Source organism: Budorcas taxicolor, chromosome 15 (genome assembly GCF_023091745.1).
Source record: "Budorcas taxicolor isolate Tak-1 chromosome 15, Takin1.1, whole genome shotgun sequence".
Classification (NCBI taxonomy): Eukaryota; Metazoa; Chordata; class Mammalia; order Artiodactyla; family Bovidae; genus Budorcas; species Budorcas taxicolor.
The window spans coordinates 30769985-30793571 of NC_068924.1; the positions used below are offsets into that span (position 1 = coordinate 30769985).

General features: G+C 45.7%; 1 protein-coding gene across 1 annotated transcript in view; it reads left to right on the forward strand.

Annotated features, from left to right (window-relative positions):
* GRIK4 (glutamate ionotropic receptor kainate type subunit 4) overlaps positions 1 to 23587 on the forward strand; it is a 343900-nt gene that overhangs the window by 68885 nt on the left and 251428 nt on the right. The gene's annotated exons all lie outside the window — the stretch shown is intronic.

A 23587-nucleotide genomic window follows, 5' to 3' on the forward strand; every position in this document is an offset into this window, starting at 1 on the left:
TGACCAAGCCGCTAAGATGCTAAAGCATCCATATTCAGGAGAGGATGCTCGCCAGTTTCCATTTTCCCTGAGGACAGACCGAGGAGAAATAGGCATAGACAGCAGCAAGCCGGATTTAGGCTCGGGTTAAGAAAGAGTACGATGCCGCTGAAATGAGTGATTTGCTGGGCCCCGCGCTCCTGCTTCTCTCCAGTCTTGTAAGCCAGGGACTCTTAACCTCCAGCTGTAAGTACAACCTGGCCCCAGCGTGGGATTAGAAGGATGGAAGGAAGGAGGGAGAGGCTCGCATACTGAACATTGTCCTTATGCTGGAGCCAAAGCTGCAGCTGAGCCAGGAGCTTTCGTCCTCACCTCGCTGGACAGATGGGTATCCGGGGATGCTGCCTTGGGAGGGTCAGTCTGGCTGCTGTTGCCTCTCTCCCAGCCCAGGAGCGGCCAGTGCCCACCTTGGTCCTGCTGTGACTTTGCCTCTGTGGCTGGTCCCCTACCTCAGGCCGCTGCAGGACCCTCCTTACCCTATTTCCTGCCTGCTTCCCAAGCCGGCTGCCTGGTCCTTCTCTCCAGTCCCTTCCCCATCTCGCTGCTGGGTTTTCATTCCCTGCTGACTCCGATCCCAGCCGTTTCATGACGGGCTGAGCCCCAGTTTTAATAAGAGTTGTTAATCATGGGGATGATTTACTTGGAATCCTTTGTAGATTAACATGGTGCTTAGAGAAGTGAAACAATAGGTTTTTACAATATAGGAAGATTAGAGGAACTTCTCTGCACGCACGTAAAGCAGTATTTCCTATGAATTTGCCTGGCTTAAGTAGAGGTGGGGGTGGAATCGACCAGATGGCCTCCTCCCAGAGATAACTTGAAGAAGATGAAGGTTTTAGAGTCAGATCCAGATCCAAACCCCAGCTCTGACCCTCACTGCCTGTGTGATCTTGGGCCCAGCTACCTGGCTCCTTGCATCTTCACTGTCATCTCTCTTGGGAAGTCAGACTAATGATAGTAGCACCTCCCTTGCAATTGTGAACATGAACTTGAGGTGCAGCATATGAATCCATTCTTCTTGGGCTTCCCTGGTGGCTCAGATGGTACAGAATCCGCCTGCAATGCAGAAGACCCAGGTTTGATCCCTGGGTTAGGAAGAGCCCCTGGAGAAGGGAATGGCTAATCCACTCCAGTATTCTTGCCTGGAGAACTCCACGGATAGAGAAACCTAGTGGGCTGCAGTCCACGGGGTCTCAAAGAGTCAGACAGGACTGAGGGACTAACACTTTCTCACTTCTCTAGAGAGGGAAAGCTCTTCATCATTTCCTTTAGGCTTCAGGAGTCCTGAGTTATTTGTAGACACTCTTTCTCACACTAAAAAAGGTATTTCATTTCATACGCAGATTTATCTGAACTGAGGTAGAAAAGTTTCTCTCGCATCTAATATTTAAAATTGGAAGTTACAAAAAAGAAAATTAAGGGACAATGGCTAGACTTATTACAGAAGAATCCTTCTTCTGCATACTGATGTTTTCTAGGGTTCTTCTGCTGAGAGAGCATTTGGGTCCACATTAGATGCTATTATCTATTTGACAGAGAAGCTGAGACGCCAGGCTGAAAGCAAAAAGCAATAGTAGGAACTATTGGGGACCTGCGTTTCTTAAAGATCAATTAGAGAAAAGGGTAAGATGGATCAGAAAAGTCAGATTTGGGGAAACTGGGATGTGATATATAAACATTGACACTGTTTCCGGAAACATCTTCTGCACAAAGGCAACATACACCTGAATTGCGGAGCACTGCCCTACCTTGCACTTGGAATGCAGAGCACGTTGAGTGTGTGTGTGTGTGTGTGTGTGTATGTGAGTGTGTGTAGGGAGAAAAAGAGAAAGGAAGGAAGGAGGGGAGGGAAAGGGTGAAATAGAGAAACGGGGGCCCCTATTGGCACGGCCTTTCAAACTACTTCTGCCGGTCACAGTCACAGCACATTGAACTCTGCGGGGCAGGATTGGTCATGAAATCAATCAACGCTGCGTTTTGTGTCTGACTCTGGTTTATTGTTGCATTTTGTGTCTGACTCTGGTTTATTGTAGACTGTTTTCTCCAGACATCTTCTGATGTGTTCGCAAATGATTATAGATTTTTCTTACCACATTCCGGGTCTCAAGGCTGTGTCCCCTGCAGTCCTACACCTATGAGGGCTAAGAAGCTCTCTGGGACAGTGCTGGGCCCCCGGACTCCCAGCCTGGACAGGGTGGGAGTTGGGACCTGAGGGTGTCATCCTGCTTTGGTCAGGACAGCTCAGGACTGGAAAGGAAATAAGCTTTCAGGTGGGCGACAGTGATGCCCAGTCACGGGCAGATGAAGAGGCCGAGGAGGTTGGAGAGGGGGAGGAGGTGCTGACACCAGGAGAAGCAGTTTGGGCCTTATGTTTAGTCTATGAGGGTGTAGGTTGGGAAGAGGCGGGCAGGGAAGGTCTACTGAAGATTTATGTTTTAAGAAGTTTGATGTGGCAGCGTGCAGTCTGGGTTGGAGAGGAGGATGTTGGAACTGGGAAGATGGATTAACAAGGTATTGCTCTCTTCGGTATGTGACAGAAAGGATAGAGGAGTTGTGGGTGTTGATGCAAAGGAAGAGAGGGAAATGGGACAGAGAGAGACACACACAGTTAAGCACGAGTCTCGGTTACAACCATTGGCTGAGTTTTCTTGTTCATGCAGTCACTCTTTCATTCTTTCCAGTAGCAGCTACTGAGCAGCACTGGGAGGGAAATCGTGGCTCAAGCGTTTCTGAATTCCCTTCTTTTTTTTAAAAATTATTTTAATTTATTTCTTTGGCTGTGCCAGGTCTTAGTTGTGGCACACGGAATCTTCAATCTTTGTTTCAGCATGCAGGATCTAGTTCCCTGACCAGGGATCAAACCCAGGCCCCCTGCATTGGGAGCATGGAGTCTTAGCCAATGGACCGCCAGGGAAGTCTGCTGAGTTGACTTTCTGATGGAGGGTTTATAGTCACAAAAATAGGCAATTACAGTAGCCATGGGGACACAAAAGAGGGGTGCTGGCTGGGGGCTTGGAGTGGTAGTTCAGGAACACTTTTTGGAAAAAAGCAGAACAAGCGACCTCTAAGCCATGAGCTAGTCAGCAAAGCCAGATGCTATCATGAGGCCCAGAGAAAAAAGCAGGCATGGATGAGCTCGCCTGGTTGGCAGTGAGACATGGCTGATGACCTGGGAGAGGGCAGTTGGGGGAGGATTAAAGCTGTGGCAAAGCTAATGTGTTTGAATCTAGTGTCTTGATTTGAATAGGAGATGACCGCCACTGAAAAGATCGTTTGTTCCTCAATGTTCCCAGGAGGAGGGGGCATGCCTTGCCTCACCAGGGACCACACAGGGAACCACCGGTATGGGTCAGGAGGGCGTGGGAGCTGGGGGCAGTGTGGTCAAGAGCCTTTGTTGTGGTTTCTGCACGGAGGAACAGGTGAGGCAGCATGCATGGGCTTCGGATTGGTTATTCTGAATAATCTCAGTGGGTTCCGGGGCACAGGGCCTTTCTCTAGTTGCCTGGTACCTACTCCTGAGAGTGACGAGGGCAGATAGCTAGTGTACCATGTATGGAGTATACCTGCCTTGAGAACACTCAAAAAAGGAGGAGGTTGCGGTGTGGGCTCTGGGTTTGTTGGCTGTTTTGGAAAAGTGCCCATATGGGCTAGCTGTTTAGTATCTCTTGGAATTGGGTAACCCTGAGAGGGGCAGTTGCTCCAGGGTCAGCAAAACCCCAGATGTAAGGCATCCGAATACAGACAATCGAAGACATGGTTAACATAGGCTGTTAAGGGACTCATCATACATGACGTCTATTGGACAGTATCTGTATGTCAGGTATCCTTCTTAGTCATTTACATGTTTTATCTCCACTCTCACAGTGAATTAAGGAATTAAGTAGGAATTAAGTACTGCTCGTTTACAGATGAGGAAACTAAAGCTCAGAGAAGTTAAGGGATTTGAGCTAGGTCACACAGCTAGTACTGGGCCTGGAGTACTGGGCTGGTGGTCCCAGTCACTGGGCCTCCTTAGCAGGTGCCAACAAGACACAGCAGAGGCTATAGAATCCTCATTCCATAGTGATCATTTTAATGCAAATTGAGAAGTTCATGCATTTCTATCTGGCATTTTTCTTTCCAAAACTCTCCATTAGATCCTACTGCCTCCACCATGATGGAGGTAATAGCATTTTACAGGAGAATTAACTGCGGGTCAGAAAGATTTTGAGGCTTTTCCAAGGAGACATCTTGATTCTGCCGGGGGGTCAGACTCCCAGCTGTGGTTGTTCTGAAAGGCATCGGCAACCCCTCTCTGGGCAGCCGAGCAGGCTTCCCCGAGAAACATCGCTCCCTTTATTTGCATTCGCACAAAGCGTCTCTAGGTTTCAAGGAATCTCTTGCAAGCCCCTGTACTGTTCTTTCTATAAAGAAGGGGCAAAGAACAGTCTGTGCCGAAGCCTTTGGAGCATTCAGGGAATCCAAATGAGATTTGCTCGGTAATTATGTTTTCCTTAACGAAGTTTCAAGGAGGCAGTAACTACCAGGGCTTTATTCAGACACCAGCCATTTCTCATCAGTAAATGGTGCTTCAACAACAGAATCATAAACAGAAGATTTTGATGGGTCCACATTCCAAAGGCTGCATGAGCTGGAGAGGGAGAAGGGAAATATTGAGGTTTGGGGTTTTTGTCTTGACTTCTGATAACTGGCCTTTCAGCTCTGTTTGGGTGGGTCAGGTTCCAGTGTGAAGAACAGGCTTCAGTTAGTATTAACTGTTCTTAAAGGTGCCACAGGGGTTGCTTAAGGATGCCAGGGTTCAGCTGCCAGCCTGGGAAGACCCTCTGGAAGTCTGTGAGGCAAAGTATCTTCCTTTACCCCTTATAGATGATTAGACAGGGAGCCTGCAGGAATGACTGAGCCTTTAGGTGTATTGTAAATTGAGCAGTAGCATAAGAAGGGAAAATTAGCCCTTGGGGACCCCTGTGCTGCTGGTCATTAGGAACAGGATCTTATCAAGGTCAGGACGGTTTGCAGCCAGATGGCGTTGATTTCTGATTTGTCACAGAGTTGTCTTGCCTGGACTTGCCCCCTTCTGAATTTCTGACCCACCTGCAGTGGGCTCTTGCCTCCAGTGCCCGTTCTCAGTGACTCCCACCTCCTGCTCTCTGGGCCTTGTTCCCAGCCTCTGTCCTTTGCACTGACCCTGGGCTGGAGGGAACAGCTGATGGATCTCCCTCTGAGAAGTATTCCAGTTATCAGCAGGGCAAGGGTAAGGCGTAACGGCCAGGACCTAGAAGCCTACCATTAACCAGCTATTCCCTTGCTCCCTGATGCTGCTGCTGCTAAGTCACATCAGTCGTGTCCGACTCTGTGCGACCCCATAGACGGCAGCCCACCCGGCCCCCGTCCCTGGGATTCTCCAGGCAAGAACACTGGAGTGGGTTGCCATTTCCTTCTCCAATGCATGAAAGTGAAAAGTGAAAGTGAAGTCGCTCAGTCGTGTCCGACTCTTAGCGACCCCATGGACTGCAGCCTACCAGGCCCCTCCGTCCATGGGATTTCCCAGGCAAGAGTACTGGAGTGGGGTGCCATTGCCTTCTCCCCGCCTTGCTCCCTGGCCACAAGCAAATCACTGAATCAAAGAGGGTCTGGGTCAGACTGCCCTGGTGGTTCAGTGGTTAGGAATCTGCATGCCGATGCAGGGGACATGAGTTTGATCCCTCGTCCAGGAAGATCCCACATGCCTCAGAGCAACTAAGCCTGTGTGCCACAACTAGAGAGTAGTCCTCACTCTCCACGACTAGCGAAAGCCAGAATCCAACAGTGGACCCAGGGCAACCTAAATAAATACATAAGTAAAAAAATTTAAACAATTTTAAAAGTTAAAATCAAAGAAAGTCAGGATCAACAATTTGAAAACAGGTTCAGAGGAGAGCAGTTACTTGAATACCAAAATGTACCCAACTGATAAATTTCAGGCTTTGGAACTAGACCTTCAACCTAAGTGTCAATTTTCCCACAGAAAGTCACATATAAAGCTTGCCACATACCATAGTACTTATTTCCAAAACTGAGTCAGCAACCCTTGCCCAGCCTTACTGAAGTGGCCAGGACAGCTGAAAATACTTATACCCTGTGAAGCTCTATATTACTTCTCAGTTCTCAGTTTTTAGCAGGGAGGTACCTATTTTAAAAAATACTTCCAAAGTTTGAGGCATAATAACATATAGTAATATTCTTTTTTGTAGTGTACAATTCTATGAGTCTTGACAAACACATGCAAGCATGTAGCCACCAGTTCAATCAAGGTATGGAATGATTGCATCACCCCCTGAATGTTCCCTGTGTCACTTTGTTGTTAACCCCTGTCCTGACCCCCAGCTCCTGGCAAACACTGATCTGTCTTCTGGTCTGCTTTTGCTGTTGTGGAAAGATCCTATAAGTGGAGTGATACAGTGCCGTAGCTTGAATGTGTTCCCTCCAGAATTGTTGGGATCTAATCTTCCATGTGATGATATTGGGAAGTATGGACTTTGGGAGGTGATTAGGTCAGGAGGATGGAGCCCTCATGAATGGGATTAGTGCCCTCATAGAAGAGGCCCCAGGGAGCTCTCCTGCCTCTCCCAGCGTGTGAGGACACAGCAGGAAGACAGCTGTCTATGAAACAGGAAGCACACCCTTACCAAGACACTGAATCTGCTGGTTCCTTAATGTTGGACTTTTCAGCCTCCAGGACTGCAACAAATAAATTTCTGTTGTTTATCGGTTGCTTAACCTGTAATATTCTAAAACATACAGTATATACCCCTTCCAGTCTGGCCTTTTCCTTGTGCTTTTAAGAGTCATCCAGGTTGTTGCCAATATCAAAAGTTTATTCCTTTTTATTACTGAGTAGCATTTTGTTGTATGGATGGACCATGGTGTGTCTATTCCTGGACCAGTTGAAGGACTTTTCAGTTGTTTCCAGTTTTGGAAGACCGCAAACAAGGCTGCTATTTTGTAATAATATAAACACAGGGAGCATTTTATAAATTTATTTGGTCAACTCTGATTTTTCAATGATTGAAGAATGAGCTTTGCTGGCATTCCCTGGGCAAGTGCTCTTCAAAATTCTGGAGAATCCAGCACAGTGAAGATATAGCAAGGCTTTTAGCTCTTCTACTGTGAATTTATGTAAAGTATAAACATATATTCTGCATTTACAAATATATAAAATGTATTTGTAAATACATTTTACATAATGTAAATGTAAACAAATGTATACATAAACACAGGATATTTTTGTAAAAATTTAGTATACATTGAATTTTCCTTGAAAATTCACTAAGCACATTGGGAAGACTGTACCTTGCTTTGTTCTGCATTTTACCAAAAGTTGGTCAACACTTTGGAAAATCATAGCATCCTTTATCACTCTTGCCAACTGAACTTGTAGTGTTTGAGCTGCCAACACAACACTTTTTGTATTAGTTTGAATTTATAGTTGCTTTGTTCGTGGTGATGCTACATAAAGGTGCAAAAATCTGACTCCTTCCTTCTGTCTTCTAGTTGAGTCATACTCAAGCATTTGCATAATGAAATACTTACTATTTTGTCATAAATTACTTTTAAATTACTCCTTTGTATTATAACTAGGGGAATAAGGTGAATTAAAAAACAATTAGGCTTGCAGTTATATATGAATTTTTATTTTGGAATAGAAAAGCTTTATCATAAAGTATTGGTTATAGAGAAGGAATGTTGATTGTAATAGAATTGAAGACCACTCCTCTTCCCAAGAGTTGTGTGGTCAATATAATTTGTCCAACAGTATAGACAGAACTATGTCCTGAGAGAAAGGTTTAGATTGGCAGCTGGCAATTTTAGGAGAATATTCATGTTCCAGAGTTTGCTGTAGCAGGGCTTAGTTCCCTTGGCTATATCCAGAAGCATTTGGAAAAATAATCAGCTGATAAATATTTATTGAGCACCTATTATGTTCCAGGTGGTATCACTATCCACGAGGAGAATTCTAATGGTGGCGGGGGTGGGAGGATGTATATATTCCCACATTTGTATGTATTTATACATAGACATAAATGAAAAAGATAATTGCTGGCACTGATACGTGCTAAGAAGAAAATAAAATAGATAACAGCTTTACCTCGGGGATTAAATAAGTCTCCTCTGAGTTTGTACATGAAAATGAGAAGATGCAGTGTTGAAAAGATCCAGGGAAAAAGCATTCCAAACACAGGAACTAGCAGGGGTAAAGGTGCTGAGATGAGGAGCATATAGGACTTTTTGAGACAAAAAGAAGACCAGGTATCTGGAACCTAGGAAATATAGGGAAGCTGGAGGGAGAGAGCATCAAAGAAGCCAGAGTTCTCCAAATGATGCAGGTCCTACAGGCCAAAGTTATGTGTTGGGATTTCACTTTTAGCAGTGGGAAGCCTTGGGGTTGTGTTAAACATGGGAATGGTATCATCTGGCTTTTTTGTTTTTTTTTAAGACCACTCTAGCTGCCCTGAAGGGAGAGTGGAGGTAGAGAGACCCGGAGCGTAGTGTAGAGATCCAGGAGAGCGGTGGTGGAGACCTGGATCAGGGAAAGGCATGGAGATGGCGGTTAGCAATTGAACTAGAAATGCGTTTTGTATAGGAGGAACGGCCAGAGCCGACGGATAGGATTAATTTTGGAGTCTTGAGACTGACTCCTCAGTTTTTGACCTGAGCGATTGGGAGGGAAGTGGTGCCATTTATTGACATGGGGAAGATTAAGACAGGTGATAGAGTTGAGGGGGATAGCAAGTTAAGTGTGAGACACCGATTAGACCTCCACGTGGAGGGAATTCCCCAGAAGTCCAGTGGTTAGGACTCTGTGCTTCCACTGCTCTGGGTCTGGGTTTGATCCCTGCTGGGGGAACTAAAGATCCCACAGCTGTGTGGCACAGCCAGAAGGAAAATGGACATCCACATGAAGATAACAGTTAATAGTTGGGTATACAAAGTCAGGTGAGAAATGCAGTGTGGAGATAAAATTTGAATGTTATCAGCCACAGAGATTTTGGAAAGATAGTGGCAGCATAGTATTTGAATAGTTTTGGATCTTTCCCAAAATCCCCACATAAAACAACAGAACAGTGAGATGATAAAACCAAAACCCCATAGGCAACATTTATAGTAAAACTAGGTGATAAGATATCCTCTAAATTGCAATCAGATGGGCAGAAATCATTAAAAATACAAGATCTGTCTTAGTGTCCGTACGTGAAAAGCAGAGAGAAAAAAAGAGGGACGGTGGGCCTGAGAACAGAAGAGCCTCCAAGTAGCACACAGAGATATACTCAACGGAATATATGGCAGGGCGCTTGGACAGTAGCAGCTGCAGCCGGGGCAGCGGTTACACGGTCCTGCTCACCACGATGGCAGGTGACTGCAGGGAGCCCACCAGCTGGACTGAAGCAGCTAGACCAGAGCAGTTGCCGTGTTTTCTCAAACCTGATCTGCCAGGGCTTCTTCTTGCTGGGGTCCCCACTGGATAGTAGGGAGTGAAATCCAAATTGTGGAAGGTTAGGATAATGAAAAGGAAAAGAAAAGAAGAAAAAGTCCAGAAAAAGATATGGGGAGGGGAACAGAACCAAGAAATTTCAGAAAGCAAGCTACTGTATTTTTCAGTTCAGTTCAGTTCAGTCGCTCATTCGTGTCCGACTCTTTGCGATCCCATGAATTGCAGCACGCCAGGCCTCCCTGTCCATCACCATCTCCCAGAGTTCACGCAAACTCATATCCATCGAGTTGTTGATGCCACCCAGCCATCTCATCCTCTGTCGTCCCCTTCTTCTCCTGCCCCCAATCCCTCCCAATATCAGAGTCTTTTCCAATGAGTCAACTCTTCACATGAGGTGGCCAAAGTACTGGAGTTTCAGCTTTAGCATCAGGCCTTCCAAAGAACACCCAGGACTGATCTCCTTCAGAGTGGACTGGTTGGATCTCCTTGCAGTCCGAGGGACTCTCAAGAGTCTTCTCCAGCACCACAGTTCGAAAGCATCAATTCTTTGGCGCTCAGCTTTCTTGACAGTCCAGCTCTCACTGTACTTTTAACACTACATAAAACAATGGAGGGGGGCTGCCCTGGTGGTTCAGTGGTAAAGAATCTGCCTGCCAATGCAGCAGACAAGGGTTCGATCCTTGGGTTGGGAAGATCCCCTGGAAAAGGAAATGGCAACCTCATCCAGTATTCTTGCCTGAGAAATTCCATGGACAGATGAGCCTGGGCAGGCTACACCCCATGGGTTGCAAAAGAGTCAGACATGACTTAGTGACTAAACGACAGCAAAATAGTGGAAGAGGATGCTATGTGGAGTTCGAAAAGACACCTAAATGAGGTCTTTTTCTAAAAGTTCAGGAAAACTCTTTTCACTTAAAAATGAAATCATTGTGTCCAAACTCCATAAAAGTTACTGTAAGGAAGACAGAATCAGAATAATATCCCTGTAGACAATGAAAGCACACCAAAACAAACAACACCAGCAAAACAAACAGAAAAAAACCACCAAACTATAACATGCTATTTCACAATAGGCCGAACATTAAAAAAAAATAGTACAACATGAAATATGATCATATTGATATCTAGAAAAACAAATGTAGTGATAGAATTCAAGAAAGAATGAGAAATAAAAGGAAAACATTTTATAATGAAGAAGTAAACTACAAGGAACACGAGAGCAAATAAACACTACAAATAGTGCCGTATGAGAAATAGGCATAAAGGAAAGAAACCTGTAAAACCGAGACGAAATTAGGAGATAAGCATGGTTTGAGAGAAAGTGACATATTGAAGGAAGACAGAAGATCCAACACGTAGATAACAGGTATCCTTGAAAGGAAAAAAGAAACCTAAAGCAAATAGCAAATCATAAAAGTTATATTCAAAAATCTTCCTGACATTGAAAGAAAATTTAAAGCTGCATATTCAAAAAACACCCTGTGTATCTGAGAATATTGATCCAGAAGGACCAAAACTTGTTCTAATAACATTACTAGGGTTTAAAGAAAAAGAAAAAAAAACTCCTTTGGGCATCTAAGCAGAGAAGTAAGTGATTTACATGAAAAAGAAAATGATACTGTCCTCAGACTTTGCTACAGCCATATGTTATGACAGAAAAAAATGGAGTAACATGTTAAAGGTACTCAGAAAAGAAAATGGGAACATGAGCCAAAGATTGTATATTCACCCAAACTGACATTCAAGTACAAACAGCACAACTATCGTTAAAATTTGCTGTTCAGTCGCTCAGTCATGGCTGACTCTTTGCAACCCCATGGACTGCAGCACACCAGGTTTCCCTGTCCCTTCACTATCTCCTAGAGCTTGCTCAAACTCAAGTCTATTAAGCCAACGATGCCATCCAAACATCTCATGCTCTGTCATCCCCTTCTCCTCCTGCCCTCAGTCTTTCCTAGCAAGAGGGTCTTTTCCAATGAGTCGACTCTTCTCATCAGGTGGCCAAAGTATTGGAGGTTCAGCTTCAGCATCAGTCCTTCCAGTGAATATTCAGGACTGATTTCCTTTAGGATCAGCTAGTTTGATCTCCTTGATGTCCAAGGGACTCTCAAGAGTCTTCTCCAGCACCACAACTTGAAAGCATCAATTCTTCGGCACTCAGCCTTCTTTATGGTCCAACTCTCACATCCATACATGACTACTGGAAAAACCTTCAGTTCAGCTCATTCAGTCGTGTCCGACTCTTTGTGACCCCATGGACTGCAGCACACCAGGCTTCCCTGTCCATCACCAACTCCCGAAGCTTGCTCAAACTCATGTCCCTCAAGTCAGTGATGCCATCCAACCATCTCATCCTCTGTTGTCCCCTTCTCCCGCCTTTGATCTTTTCCACTATCAGGGTCTTTTCCAATGAGTCAGTTCTTCACATCAGGCAGCCAAAATATTGGAGTTTCAGCTTCAGCATCAGTCCTTCCAATGAATATTTAGGACTGATTTCCTTTAGGATTGACTGGTTTGATCTCCTTGCAGTCCAAGGGACTGTCAAAAGTCTTTCTCCAACACCACAGTTCAAAAGCATCAATTCTTTGGTGCTCAGCTTTCTTTATAGTCCAGCTCTCACATCCATACATGACTACTGGAAAAACCATAGCTTCGACTAGACGGCCCTTTGTTGGTGAGGTAACGTCTCTGCTTTTTAATATGCTGTCTAGATTGGTCATAGCTTTTCTTCTAAGGAGCAAGCGGCTTTAAATTTTGTGGCTGCAGTCACCATCTGCAGTGATTTTGGAGCCCAAGAAAATAAAGTCTGTCACTTGTTTCCACTGTTTCCCCATCTATTTGCCATGAAGTGATGGGACCAGATGCCATGACCTTAGCTTTGACTGTATTGACCTTTGTCGGCAAAATGATGTCTCTGCTTTTTAATCTGCTGTCTAGGTTTGTCGTAACTTTTCTACTCACAGAATATTGTTCCCATGAGTCCTTCATAAGGAATCTACTAGAAAATTGAGTTTGAACAACCCTATGGCCAGAGAGATATGGATGTTAGACCAGCGGTGAGCATTAAGCTGTTATTTATAGCAACAAAACTAAGTGAAGTTTCCCAGGGCTACATTATAAGCTGCAATGGCTATATCATCTGACAATGCAGATATGTTATTAAGAATAGGGGAACAGAGATGGCATATGCAAAAACATTTAAAATCTTTTTTAATAATCATAATAGCTGGGAGTGCTATTAGTATTGCGACTGCTATTCTGAGACTGTTGTATGTATGATGTGGAATAACACAAATGAATCATTCTAGTCATTCTAATTCTGTCTTTCCTGTGTCCTTGAGAATCTGGATTCTTAGTGCCAAAGAATAGAAATATAGATATAGTCATAGAAAAGGCAGAGTAAAAATCATGTAGACTTGAACTTGAACTTTTGATCTTATAAACTTTGATACTTATAAGCTGTATATTTTATTTTATATATAATATTTTTTATTTCTGTCTATAAATAGATTTTTCATTTTGCCCCCTATCTCTGTCCACTGAGGAAAGGCCTAGAGACTATGACCAAGAGATGCACCAGATTATGGTTGTGCTATTCCGTTTCTCACTGAAAGAAACCAGGGCTTCTTGGAGACATGGCTGACCCCAGGTTTAGGCAGAAAAATGTACAAAAATACCACGTGGAGCAGTCATGTCCAAAGGACTTGGGTGCTAACTTAAAGAGACTCTCACTGGTCAAAGATGACAATTTGAGCTTTAATAAGGATAACAACTGCAATGGATTGAAACCTATATTTAAACATGGGTTTAATATGTTTATATCCATGAGTTCATAACGGCATGTGAAATATTAACTAATTGGTCATCATTGCAGGATGACAGGGAGCTAATTAATTATTTTGAAAACCATGTAAATAAAAGGAAATTAGCATTTATCCTGTCATTCCTATGTGAACTGTGCCCCAGGGTAACAGAGTAATAGATAAGGGGCAGCATCTCTGTATACAATTATTCAGGTTGATATGTGAAACTTAAATGAATGAATGGACCTAGAATCTAGACTTTAGACACTGAGCACCAATAGTTGGTAATACTGCAAAAAGAATAAAAGGCAGACGTTATGTGTCTTCTGATGAAAGAACATAGCGTCAATTATAGGCTCAGCTGAAGGTTTGAACCGGAACTTGACCAAGTCTCTGGATCCAGCAGCTGATTTATACGAATGAAGAGACAGAAAAGTGTATTGAGCTGTACCAGGAGTGTGCAGGCAACAGAATCCTGACTGTGGGGGAACCTCACAGGGTAAAGGAACAGGTGTACTTTAAGGAAAAGAGAGATGAAGGAGAAATTTGTAAGTTAAAAGAGAATTAAGACAAAGTTCCTCAAAATGGGCAAGACTAAACTATAGTATCTGGGAATGCACTTGGGTGATAAAACCCTAAATACAGAAAAAATACACAAGAAGTGATTCCTATAAAAGTCAGGAAAGTGGTTACTTTTGGAGGGGAGGATGGGACTGCAGTTGGGATGGGAACCAGTAGGCCTTCTGGGTGCCTGCAATGTTGTATAGCTGTAGTCATTATGAGGTTGTTCATCCCCGAAGCTATTTATTTTGTGTAGTTTTTCAGTGTCTATGTTTTATTTTACAATCAATGGGTAACAAAATATTTTACAGTCATGAATGTATAGCTGGAATTTAAAGCCATGGGAAAGATGAAGTCACTTGAAAGAGAGTGTAGATGGGAGGGGGCTTCCTAGGTGGCACTAGTGGTAAAGAACCTGCCTGCCAATGCAGGAGATATAAGAGATGAGGGCTTGATCCCTGGGTCAGGAAGACCCCCTGGAGAAGGAAATGACAACCCACCCTAGTATTCTTGCCTGGAGAATCCCATGGACAGTGGAGCCTGGCAGAGTACACAGTCCATTGGGTCACAAAGAGATGGACATGACTGAAGCAACTTAGCATGCTGGCACATAGATGGGAAGATGGCTCAGGACTGAATCTTCGAGGGGCATCTTGATGTTTGAGAAGGAGCCACTGAAGCAGGAAGACAAATCACAGCTGTGAATAAACAGATGAGTGAGATAGGATGGGACCTTAGAGAAGGAAGTATTTCAAGGTGGAGTAAATGATTTCACTGGTTGATGCTTCTGAGAGACTAAAGGCAGCGAGGACAGAAGATTCTTCATGGTCCTTGGTGCAATGTAGACGACTGAGGACTTTGGTAGAAGCTGTGTTGGAGTGATGAGGATGAAACCCAACCCAATGGGGTGGGTTAAAGTGAGCATGGTCAGTGGGGTGGAGATTGAGTAAAGACAATGGTTTCTGGGGATATGGAGTGGTGTGAGGTGCTATAAAGCCACCTGATTCAAAGAGCTGACTTGGTGGAAAAGACCTTGATGCTGGGAAAGATTGAAGGTGCAAGGAGAAGGTGGGGACAGAGGATGAGATGGTTAGATACCATCACGGACTCAGTGGACACGAATTTGAGCAAACTCTGAAAGATAGTGAAGGACAGGGGAGCCTGGCATGTGGCGGTCCATGGGGTGGCAGAGTGCGACACAACTTAGCGACTTGAAAAAGAAGGAGGGTGGGGCTGAGGCATGGATCAGGAAAGCCCTTGAGCCGTCTTAGTGCCAGGCAGGAAGGGCACCCTCCCCGGCCCCATGGCATGGGCACTCTGCTCCGAAGATGACCCACACAGTCTGTTCTGCTGAAATCCATTACCCTGGCCTCTGCCCTGCTCCGACCAGTGCTGTTTGCAGAGGCGACCGGGCGGCTAGTAGCCAGCTGGTGTTTCACATGCAGGGTGAGCAGGGCCTGAAGGGCAGGGGGAACTGGGCTTATGGACAACAAAAGCCAACAGTTGAGAGGATGCCAGTCAGATCAAAGCACCATCAGCCAGTTCTACTGATCTCTGTCTCCCTCTGCTTTGGCAAAGCCGAGAGAATTGATTCTCCCCATGTCTTGTTCATGCCTTCCCTTCAAAGCCTGGCCACAACTGGTCCTTTCTCATCCTGGTGAAGCAGGAGGGTCCGGACACGGTGCAGGCTGGGGTTACTGGAGACACAGCCAGTGGAAGCTGGCTCAGACATGCTGACAGGAGCAAGAGAGCCCTTCTTTCATTCAAGGATCAAAGCCTCAAGTTGGAGCAGAGAAGCTTTAGAGCAGGCTGGGTGTCCTCTTTGGAGCTGTCTGGCAATTTGAAGGGAGCTTTGGAGTCCTGATCTACTTCTGTCTGTCTCCCCAACCCACTCTACTTTGTTTACTGAGGCTACAGACCCCCCATCCTGGAGACACCCACCTTGCCCAGGAGCAGAGGCATCCCAGCAGGAGGGCAGAGTGAGGAGGAGCCAGACTTCAGTTTCCTCATGCCCACATCATAGAGATGCTGCAGAGTGCAATGGGTTAGTGTCTTCAAAGTGCTGACAACTAGGCTTGCCATGCAGGTGGGGCCAATTTTAGCTGATCTGGTCTCTTAAGTTTCCTATTGGTCTGTCTGCTTAATTACCTTCTCTTTTGGGGAGTTTAAGACTCTGCGAGACTAAGCCTGGCCTCCTCCTAGTCTTGCTCCAAATCCTGCAAATGTGCACTGCCCAGGAAGCTGTGAGATTCAAGGGACCCCAGAGATGGTTGTGTAGATGAGCCCATAGGAAAGAAATCCTTTTCTACTGCCTCTGGAGGGTTTTTTTTTCCTATTATATTTTTCTCTGAGACAAAGTGTTCAGTCATCTCATACATATGTGTTAGAGCTAAAATTCTACATTGCTTTGTGGGTTATTTTGGAGAACGAAATAGACAATGAAACTCTTTTCCTCTTTTTTTCTCTCTCTCTGTTAATATCCCGCTGTCCTCAGGCAACAGCGCTTAGCATCAGTTACACATATGTGATTGTTTTCTAGCATCTGTGATACATTTACCCTGAACTGGCCCAATTACATGCCTGTCTAATATCTAGGGCCCTGGCCTAAACTAAAGGTGACTTTTGTGGCTGTAAACAGAATTACACTAACAGGATCGCACATAGCCCCGACCCAGGACCTGTGTTGTAGGACTGCGCTCCAGCCAACTGACCTCACATGTGCTCAAGCCTTGTCCACTAGGACAGCCCATCTGGTGGCCAAAGTCTGCAGCTGGTAAATGCAGATGGCTGGTTTGCATGACACTGAACAGCTTGAGATCTAGACTACATGGACGATTAGCTGAGCTTGTGCAGATCCAACCCAATATCTGGCATCATGCAGGTGTAGCTTGTTCTTTCTTCCCCTTTATTTTAATAAAATGCCTGAGCCTGGCTGGACTCTGGAATCTACAGCCTGTTATAACTGAGTATAATAGTGGGTTGTAGTTAGACTTCTTGGAGAAGGCAATGGCACCCCACTCCAGTACTCTTGCCTGGGAAATCCCATGGACGGAGGAGCCTGGAAGGCTGAAGTCCATGGGGTCGCTAGGAGTCGGACATGACTGAGTGACTTCACTTTCACTTTTTACTTTCACGCATTGGAGAAGGAAATGGCAACCCACTCCAGTGTTCTTGCCTGGAGAATCCCAGGGACGGGGGAGCCTGGTGGGCTGCCATCTTTGGGGTCGCACAGAGTCGGACACGACTGAAGCGACTTAGCAGCAGCAGCAGCAGTTAGACTTCTTGGTGGCCCAGTGCTAAGGAATCCACCTGCTAAGTAGAAGATGCAGGTTTGAGTCCTGGGTCAGAAAGATCCCCTGGAGGAGGAAATGGCACCCCACTGCAGTATTCTTGCCTGGAGAATCCCATGGACAGAAGAGCCTGGCATATTGCAGTCCGTGGGGTTGCAAAGAGTTGTATACAGTTTGGCAGTAGGCTTTCAGACTTTCATAGTAGTGGGTTGTAGTTAGGCCACTGGCAAAGTCGTATGCTGTCTATGTAGGTGCTTCCAGTCTTTAATTGGAAGTTCAAGGGGACCGGGGACAATCACAGCTTGCCTGTCATCATAGAAGTAGCTCTGAGCTCCTGCCTCCCCTCCAACACACAGGAGTGACTGAGGCTCCAGCTAGAGTAAGGGTTGGGACTGGGCCATCCCCATAGGATCCTGCTGACTCCACAGAATCTGTAGCTGCCCCATGGCTTGGCCCTGCCTCCGCTGGGAGAGATCATCATGGCCCACTGTGCACTACACCACACAGGGAGAGGGCAAGTGACCTTCCAGGGAAGTGATCCAACATTCCCTGGTGGCCTGGGATCACCATAGCCATCTTGGGGATCTGCCTGGGATCCTGGGCTCCCTGGGAGGGCCCAGAGGAGATCATCTCAGCCACTGTGTCCCCATGGAGCTGAGTGACTGGCGAGGGATGGGAACTCTGTGAGCGTCCCTCCTGCCCATCTGCTGGCCCTTCACTGTAAGGACCTCAGCGCATCTGTAAAGTGCTGGGGCACCCCCTCTCTCCTCCTGGTCCTGTGCTCTGCAAAATATTTTGATTATGGACTATCTTGTGTCACCCTCACCTTTCCATGGACATGCCATCTTCCTTTGGTTTTATATGAACTCTAGGGCTGGGACTGCCCTCAGGATCCCGATACTGTTCCACCTGTGTTTCTGGGTCTGCCAGCTGGGCTAGGGACCTAAGCATCTGAGGGAGGTGGGGCCTCAGAGACCGCAGGTGGTGTGTGGGGCACAGGCCCAGGTACATGCCCTGGGGCAAGTCTCTGGTAAGTGCTCCAGAGCCCCCTGCTGCCCTCCCCTCCCGGTACAGTTCCCACCATTGAGACTTTACCAGATGCTGGGGATCCTTCAGAGCAGCGGTCCCCAACATTTTTGGCACCAGGGACTGGTTTCATGGAAGATGATTTTCCCATGAGACTGGGGGGGCAGGGAATGGTTTTGAGATGATTCAAGCTCAGTACATTTATTGTGCACTGTATTTCTAATTTAATGCCTCCAGTGATCTGACAGGAGGTACCAGTCCACAGCCTGGAGGTTGGGGACCTCTGCTTCAAAGCATCTGCATGCATTACATCATCTACCAGTCATAGCACCCCTATTTACAATTTGAGGAATTTGGAGATTTAGAGAAGATGGGTAACTGGCCCTAGGTTTCGCAGCTAAAAGGTGGTAGAACAGCTGTATATTCTTAACCATGGCGCCATCCTGACTTTCTGCAAAGAACAAACATGCAGATTTTCTTTCTAGGGGGACTTTCTGTTCATGTGAATGCTGCAGAGGGGAACTTAACCTTTCAGATCAGACAGAAAACTCCTCTGTTCCTATGGCCATCAGTATGCATGCATCTGCTCACACAGACACACATACTCATGTCAACAGGCACTCATTGACTTGCTCTCCATTCATTTGTTCATTCAAACAGCCAGAACCCACTGAACTCCACCGAGCATCGTGGTGGATGCTGGGGCTTGAGAGAGGAGTCAGAAGCAGCCCTTGCTCTGGGGGAGTTCTTGGGCTCAGAGGAGACTGGTTCTGTAAATGTGCAACGCCCAAGGGCAGGAGCAGCTGTAGGAGCATGTGTGAATGCTTGGGCGCACAGAGGAGCAAGTCTGATTCGGGAACCTGTAGACGGATCTCATTTCAGGAACTGAGAAAACATCAGATATACTAGAATCTTTGAATCTGCATAAGGCAGATGCAGAGAACGGACTTGTAGACACAGTGGAGGAAGGAGAGGGTAGGCTGAATTGAGAAAGTACCATTGCCATATATACACTCTCATGTGTAAAATAGATAGCTAGTGGGAAGCTGCTGTATAGCGCAGGCAGCTCAGCTGGTGCTCTGTGATGACCTTAGAGGGGTGGGACTGTGACGGTGGGGGAGGCTCAAGAGGGAGGAGATACATATCTAATTACGACTGACTCCCACTGTTGTACGGCAGAAACCAGCCTAACATTGTAAAGCAATTACCCTCCAATTTAAAAATGTTTGAAGAAAGAAAGAAAAGAAACTTTAGAAAAGAAAGGCTTGGGCTCTCATCCTAGCCCAGCCATTTCCTGTTGCAAAGATGCTGTGTCAGAGGACACGGTATGAGGTGCAGAACCAATAAATGTTTATCTGACCAACAAGCTCTTGAGCGACGCAGCCAACCTCCTTGAGCCTCAATTGTCCCATTTACAAAATGGGAGCAATCAGATCTGCCCTGACTGCCTCTCCAGCTTGCAGTAGGATGAGACCGTTTACTGGGGATGCACGCTCTTTAGGCGTGAACTTGTGTCTTCACTCTCATAACTCGGTCCAGCAAGGCTGGTGTCAGGGGTGTACGGAGGGCAGCCCGGATCTTCGGCTACTGGACAGAATGACAGGATTGGTCCTTGAAGGTGCTCAACAACACTCGAGAGATTAGTGTCTGCGACAGCACGGAGTCTGCTTCTCCCGTACCTCGGTCTCTCCCATGAAATGACTGTCAAGCACTTTGCCATAACGGAGTCTTTTATAAATACTTCCTAATAACAACAACCCACACAGTTTGCAGTGCGAGCGGGGCTGATGGGAGCATTAATGAGGCTGTTGGGTGTCTGCTGCCGCCCAGCTCCATCCGGCTCCACAGAGACTGGGGATACGCAGGAAGCTGTGGGGCTCAGGCCTCCTCCTTTCTGCCCCCACACCGAGCCTGGATGCTCAGCACACCGGTATCCAGGACACCCCCGGCCCAGCTCATGTCCGTCTGCTGGGCTTTTTGTTGCTGATGCCTTTTACTTGGGGGTTTTAATCAGTACTAAATAGTTGGGAAAGGAATGCGAAAGGCTCGTTCCCTGGCTCATGGAGGGAGAGCAGGTTGTAAACAGTGACAAGAATGATGTCAGCCACGTTTACCCTGTGCCAGGACCTGGGCAAAGCAGGTGGTGGCATCATCACAGGCACTGACTAGCCAATCAGAAGATGGAGAGTCTCTTTCTGGGGAAGAGGAGATGAGAGAGGTGGAGGAGAAATGGGTGAAGGGTGTGGGGCAGTGCAGGGGGGAAGGGACGGCGTTTGTATAAAAGACTCAAAGGAGATTTATGTGGAAGTTAGTGCTGGGAAAGGCAACCATTCTAAGTGGAATATTAATGGAATCCATTTTCTTGCCATCTCCTGAAGGAACACTTTGGAAGTGCAGGGGAAAAAAATCACTTCGTAATAATAACTGTTATTTATATAAGAGAACAGCATTGGATATATAAAAATGTGAGGTTTCAAGGCAATAACTGGACCCTCAGAATCATCATTACCCATTTAAAAGGTAATTTTTGGGCTAGGAAATTGATAGAAAAAAATGGCCCAACTCTAGCCTGGTGGTAAATAAATTTGTGTTTCAGTTTTATAATTTGATTTCATTCTGAATCTGAAGGGACTTGGTGACTAAAGGGAATTGAGTCGGGATGTAAATGGGAGTGACCTTCCCCACTGCATCTTTACTGATGCCCAAATATGACTGTGGGAGGGGGGAACGTCAAGCTTCCTTCCTTGGTCACAGCTGGAGAGAAAACAGTGGGAGACAGAGGGACAATTCCTGCCAGAATGCACTGGGCATCTTGCGGGAAGTTTACTCGCTGCCCCTGTAATTTCCCTCTGTCCTACCTGCCAAGTTAACCACCATGGATGACCATTCCTTTGGAGTTTTTTTCTATCAAAATCTATACATTTTTTTCTTTAAAAAGAAAACCGGGGATCATTCTATACATACTCTGTTGGAATTGGCCCTTTTCACTATATTGTGAACACCTTTCCATGTCAGTTTATATAAATCTGCCTACTTTTTAAAAGTGGAAGCCTTCTCCCTTATGTGAATTTCCATCATTTAAGTCAGTGTGCTCCTATTGATGGACATGTGGGTTGTTACCATCCTTGTGCCAGAGTCTTGGCACACTTGTAGGAATATGTCTGGAGAGTAATACCTCAAAGCGAAAGATTCGGATCAGAGGGTGTGAACATTTTAAATTAGAATCAACCGAACATTATTGACCTTAAAAAATAAGATCTGACAACCTCTGCCTCGGAGATCAAATGGATTATTATGATGTCAAACAGGTGGGCAACATTATGAAAGATCTTTCTGGAATCGGTGTGTTTGCTTATTTAAGGGTGATGACAAAGGTTGAGAAGGAGATGGAACTGGTTATGAACGTGGGATGTTAAGCCCTGTCTCCACTAATGATGTCAGAAGTGTGACCTGGGAGGGTTTCCAGGGTAATGATAAACCCCCTTTGCTACCTCTGCTGGTGATGATGACAGGTACCACGGAGCACTGAGGATGCGTAAGGCGCTTGGGGACTTGCTGTCCAAGGCCAACACTGGGACCTCAGTTCTGCTACTGATGCACTCAAGACTTGGGTGCAATTTTTAACCCCATCCTGGGTGAAAGGGGGACCATCACACACACCATGCTGCTGCTGCTGATAAGTCACTTTAGTTGTGTCCGACTCTGTGCAACCCCCATAGATGGCAGCCCACCAGGCTCTTCCATCCCTGGGATTCTCCAGGCAAGAACACTGGAGTGGGTTGCCATTTCCTTCTCCAATGCATGAAAGTGAAAGTGAAGTCGTGTCCAACTGTTAGTGACCCCATGGACTGCAACCTACCAGGCTCCTCCATCCATGGGATTTTCCAGGCAAGAGTACTGGAGTGGGGTCCCACTGCCTTCTCCACACACATACCATACACAGTTTTAATAAGGATTAAATATCATAATTCTTCTAATATTGCTTTGTAAAGTAGAAAGCAGTACTTAAATATTAGTGTCTTTATTAATAATGAACCTGAGGTTTATTTAAAATGATCAGAGTGTTCCCTTACCTCCCCCAGCCTTCACCACAGTGCTCAGAGTCCTAGGACCTAAAGAACAGGTGTGTGTTTTCTCAGCTTTGCCATTTGATCTTGGGAAGTCATGAAACCTCTCTAAGTCAGAGGTTCTCCTTCTGGAACTTTGAAGGAAACACAATTGTGTAAGGGGCTCAAAGTTGTGATCAATAGCATCTTTTGCCAGAGAGCAGCCATCTGATTTGGTACACCTAAGCAGAGGTGATCTGCTGATTTTTAGACAAAGTGTAAGACAGGTAAATAGGTATGACAGATAATTAGACAGGGGTAGGTTTTAGAAAAGGCAGAGGAACCAGAGGTCAAATTGCCAACATCTGCTGAATCATTGAAAAAGCAAGAGAGTTCCAGAAAAACATCTATTTCTGCTTTATTGACTATGCCAAAGCCTTTGACTGTGTGGGTCACAATCAACTGTGGAAAATTCTGAGAGAGATGGGAATACCAGACCACCTGACCTGCCTCTTGAGAAACCTATATGCAGGTCAGGAAGCAACAGTTAGAACTGGACATGGAACAACAGACTGGTTCCAAATAGGAAAAGGAGTCCATCAAGGCTGTATATTGTCACCCTGCTCATTTAACTGCTATGCAGAGTACATCATGAGAAACACTGGGCTGGAAGAAACACAAGCTGGAATCAAGATTGCTGGGAGAAATGTCAATAACCTCAGATATGCAGATGACACCACCCTTATGGCAGAAAGTGAAGAGGAACTAAAAAGCCTCTTGATGAAAATGAAAGAGAAGAGTGAAGAAGTTGAGTTAAAGCTCAACGTTCAGAAAACTAAGATCATGGCATCTGGTCCCATCACTTCATAGGACATAGATGGGGAAACAGTGGGAACAGTGTCAGACTTTATTTTGGGGGGGGGGCTCCAAAATCACTGCAGATGGTGACTGCAGCCATGAAATTAAAAGATGCTTACTCCTTGGAAGGAAAGGTATGACCAACCTAAATAGCATATTAAAAAGCAGACATTACTTTGCCAACAAAGGTCCCTCTAGTCAAGGCTATGGTTTTTCCAGTGCTCATGTATGGATATGAAAGTTGGACTGTGAAGAAAGCTGAGTGCCAAAAATTGATGCTTTTGAACTGTGGTGTTGGGGAAGACTCTTGAGAATCCCTTGGACTGCAAGGAGATCCAACCAGTCCATCCTAAAGGAGATCAGTCCTAGGTGTTCCCTGGAAGGACTGATGCTGAAGCTGAAACTGCAATCCTTTGGCCACCTCATGGGAAGAATTGACTCATTGGAAAAGACCCTGATGCTGGGAGGGATTGGGGGTAGGAGAAGAAGGGGACG